This window comes from Cebus imitator, unplaced genomic scaffold (genome assembly GCF_001604975.1).
Source record: "Cebus imitator isolate Cc_AM_T3 unplaced genomic scaffold, Cebus_imitator-1.0 Scaffold155, whole genome shotgun sequence".
NCBI lineage: Eukaryota > Metazoa > Chordata > Mammalia > Primates > Cebidae > Cebus > Cebus imitator.
This window is the reverse complement of record NW_016107470.1, coordinates 2,016,851-2,021,589: the sequence shown is the minus strand read 5'-3', so window position 1 is coordinate 2,021,589 and position 4,739 is coordinate 2,016,851. Positions and strand designations below refer to the sequence as shown.

General features: G+C 35.4%; 1 protein-coding gene across 3 annotated transcripts in view; it reads left to right on the top strand.

Moving 5' to 3' along the window:
• The window catches only part of PTAR1 (protein prenyltransferase alpha subunit repeat containing 1), a 50,050-nt gene that overhangs the window by 20,438 nt on the left and 24,873 nt on the right, over window positions 1-4,739 (top strand). The window lies entirely within an intron of this gene.

Genomic DNA, 4,739 nt, shown 5'->3' with positions numbered 1-4,739 from the left:
AAAAAAAAAAAAAAAGGTTGACTTAGTAATAATGTCCTATTTTCTTCATCGTTCTATGTTCTTAGAGTAAGCAAAACATCTTTGAGTAACTAGAATAGTTGATGTCAAACTCCAGTGATTCATGTTCTGTACTCATAGCCTATTGATTTAAATTGGTAACTTTATTTCATGCAGATTTGATGTTTGGTTCTGACATTCTGAGCTAAGAAACCTTGAACAAGTTACTGAACTTCTCTAGGATTCAATTTCCTCATCTGTAAAGTTGAGATATTAGGTTGACCCATATGAAATTGTTTTTTGGTAGATAAAAAACAATTTAATTCTAGCACCCACACTGTGGTTTCTAATACCATTCTTTAATGATGTTAGAAATGGCTGATTCTAGGACCAAGACAACAAGTATATAAAATGAGCCTGGAGCATCTTATAGAACCAGAAGGTAAGGAAGTGCTCAAAAATATATGATGGGAATATGTGAAAGGGATACAGGGAGCAACTGAAAGAGCTTCCAGTGTCCATAGCTGGAATGATTTGAGCAACAAAATAAATAACATAGTATTGGATTATAACCCAGAGTATAAAATGGCTGTCAGCCCACTGAAATGAATGAATGAATATATAAATAGGAGACAACAGACAAATATCCTGTTTATTTATCTAGCTAACCCCCCTCTATGAGGTAGAGCATAACTCTGTGTTTTTTAAGGGTGGGCTGTGCACTGAATCAAAAAATTAGTGACTTTCTTCTAAGAGTAATGAAGAAACCTGACCTCAGCCAGGTAGTCCAGATTAACATCAACAATGATAAGTCATGTTGATAGCACATATCTCAGATAAGATGCAGTGAAAATGTCACTTTACCGCTTTGGTCTTCCTCTCCAAAATCCATAACTCCAGTTTAATGATGAGAAAAACATTATACAGAATACCTGACCCAGTATTTTCAAAACTGTCAAAGCCATCAAAACCAAGGTAAATTTGAGGAGCCAAGAGGAGCATAAGGAGACATAACAACCAAATATAAGGGATCCTGGAGGGAACCTTAGAATAGAAAAAAAGACGTTTGGGAAAAAAACAAAGGAGTTCTAAATAAAGTATGGACTTCTAATGAAAATATATCAACAGTGTTTCATAAATTTTGACAAAGGTACCATTGTAATATAAGACGTTAACAGCAGAGAAACTAGGTACAGGGCATATGGGAATTTTTTGTATTATCCTTACAGCTTGTCTATGAACCCAAAACTATTGTAAAATAAAAAGTTGATTCTAAAAAAAGATTGAGTATCAGCAATTTCATATGGCTCAATGATACTATTTACCTTGCAGGATTGTTGTGAGAAATTACATAACATATGTAAATCACTTTACACAGTTCTTGACTCAATGGAAATGTTCAATAGATGGTAGTTTTTATGAGGATGGCCATTGTTATTATTATTGCAGACAGAATAACTGAAGATAGAGAAAAAAAAAATGAGTTTCATTCAAACACCTTACGTACCTCATTGACATCAGTGACTTTGTCATCACAAGAGCTAGCTGTTTTTAGTTGCACAGTTTTCCAGAGCCCATCAAATTATATCTAAGTTGTTTGAGCTATAGCACTTTTTGAATCCATGTATAAGTGGAAATTGTATCTCACGCCAGATTCCTATTTGCATACATTAGAGCAGTTGATTTGTTAAAAATGTAGCTCAATGGCCAGGTGTGGTGGCTCACATCTGTAATCCTAGCAATTTGGGAGGCTGAGATGGGTGGATTCCTTGAGCTCAGGAGTTTGAGACCAGCCTGGGCAACATGGTGAGACCCCATCTCCACCAAAACTGCAAAAAATTAGCTAGATGTGGTGGTGTGTGCCTGTTGTCCCAGCTACTTGGGAGGCTGAGGCAAGAGGATTGCTTGAGCCCAGGAGGCGGAGGTTTCAGTGAGTCAAGCTCGTGCCACTGTACTCCAGCCTGGGCAAGAGAGCAAGAGTCCCCATTTCAAAAAAAAAAAAAAATGTAGCACTAAGTTATGTGATTGTTATAATTTTACCACCTATCATATCTTCTTTAAGTGATTTTTGAAAAACTTGTTTTCAGCAATATCCAACACCTACAAATGTTCAGTACTACCCCAGCAAAGTTTATTACATTGATATTAAAATTTTGCTTGATTCCATCAGGTGATATTTTTCAGTGTCTATATATTAACATTGATTGAGGTTGTTTCAAGCTAAGATGTCCTCCCAAAAATACCGCTTAGTTCTAAATATATTAACAGAGTGTCCATATTTTTTTCTTTTTCTTCTTTAAAAATTCTGTGCTTCAGTGGTTGCAAAAAGAGAGTGCTCATAATTTTAGAAACTTTGTCAAAACTCATTTATAGGGAGACTGCCTCTTTTTTGAAGAAAATTTTGATTCCCTCCCCTTATATATGGATGTATATGAGAATAAAGGAAGGCAGTTGTAAATAATAAGAGGTCTTAAATTTAGTAAATGGAAATTAAGCATAATACAATAAATTTGGTATAGTAGTTTTTTCAACTTTAATGGACGTCATCTTTTTTTTTTTTTTTTAAAAGACCTTCTGTTACCAGGCTGAGGTGCAGTGGTCCAATCTCAGCTCGCTGCAACCTCCGCTTCCTGGGTTCAAGCAATTCTCCTGCCTCAGCCTCCTGAGTAGCTGGGACTACAGGTGCATGCCACCACATCCAGCTAATTCTTGTATTTTTAGTAGAGATGGGGTTTCACCATGTTGGTCAGGATGATCTCAATCTCTTGACCTCGTGATCCACCTGCCTGGGCCTCCCAAAGTGCTGAGATTAACAGGCACGAGCCACTGTACCTGGCCAATGGGCATCATCTTAAGAGCTTGTTTTAAAACACGTATTGCTGTGCCCGTCTGAGTTTCTGGTTCAGTGGGGTCTGGGTTGAGGCCCGAGGATCTACATTTCACACAAGTTTTAGATGATGCTGATGTTGCAGTCAGGGTCCACTTTCAGAAACATTGCTCTCAAAAGTAGTTAAAATTACATAGAGCAATCTTTTCCTCCTTTTACTTTATAGGTATCCTAACTTACTATATAAACAAAATGCTACTGATTTCAGAAGAAAAAGAATCCAAGACTGCAAAGGCAATTGGCTGTTGCATGAAAAAATATATATTTTGTATCTATAATCACAATTGGTTTCCTGAACATTGAAAGGAAAATGGTTGTTTTCTTTATCAAATAAGACTTTAGAAATACTATGTCACTGTTGGAAAGAATATGTATGGTATTTAGGAATTAAATCCATCTAAGTAGATATGGCATAAGAACTTGATTCTGGTTTTCTCTGGCTTATACTTCTCTAAAATAAATGAATAATCAGCCCTATCACAGAAAGGACATTTGAAGATTAATAAATAATAGCAAATGATCTGATTTTGTTATAAAATCATATATACATTGAGAATTCAGTAACAGTATAATATCAGCACTTACCAAAAACTTACCTGAGAAAGTAAACATAAATTGTATTTACTTGAGAAATAGGTATAGAAAGCGCTTGCATGACATTCTTTATAGTTGGCCCTCTGTGTCCATAGGTTCTGCATCTATGGATTCAACCAACTGCAGATAGAGAATATTTGGGGGAAAAATGCTTTCTGTAGTGAACGTGTTCAGACTTTGTTTTTCTGTCATTAGTCCCTGAACAATAGCATTTACATTGTATTCGGTATTATAAGTAACCTAGAAATGATATGAAGTATATGGGAGGATGTGCATAGGTTATATGGCAGCACATTTTATATCAAGGACGAGCCTTTGCAGATTTTGGTATCTGTGGAAGGTCCTGGAAACAAGGCCCCCCAAGATACCAAGGGACGACAGTAATTGTATTGAAGCTTTGGTTGGGCTCAAACAGTTTTAAAAACAACAAAACCTTACATTGCTATTACTTCTGCTGCTTATATTAATATTTTAAAAAGGAATGGCCTAGTATATCAAAGGTCATGTAAGTATTTTACCTTGTTAATAGCTCTTTTAGAAACTTATCCAAAGTGAGAATACAAAAGAAAGAAGTCATGAGCACAAAGCTTTTCCACTCCACCTCCCCCCCACCCTGCCCCGCCAGATTTGTTATTTAAAATAACAAAAAGTTTTAAGTAACCTAAATGTCTTAACAAGGGAAAAGCATAGCTACTGAATGAAAACTATTTGAGCATTTAAATAAATGTTCCTTACAAACTATTTGATCATTTAAAATGTTCATTACATAGAATCATGGGGAAATGCTTAAGATATAATGAGACTAGGATATACAATTATATGTTAAAATATATGTGTGTATAGGAAAAAGTAGAAGGGAAAATTCAAAAATAAAAAAATAGTAATTTGGTTAGAATAGTGATTCCATGAATGATTTTTCCCCCTTACATCTCAGTCATATTGTGTGGTTTTGTAATGAAACAGACCATGTAAAGTCCTATTTAGGAAACTACACCAATTCTTGACTGGTATTGGATTGGCCCTATAGATACCACTAGCAGATCTCACAACTTTTGGAAATGAGGTAGGCCAGAAAACCCCTTTGCCTTCACACAAATAGTTAAAATTTCACCTGCTGAGTTAAAAGCCTCTCTTTCTGCTTATTAATTTGGAATATTGACGCTATGAGAATACATTCTTGATGACTGCATGTCACATTTATGAGCATTTTATATCCCAGAGTGGCTTGGGCTTTTTTTCTTTCTTTCTTTTTTTTTTTTTT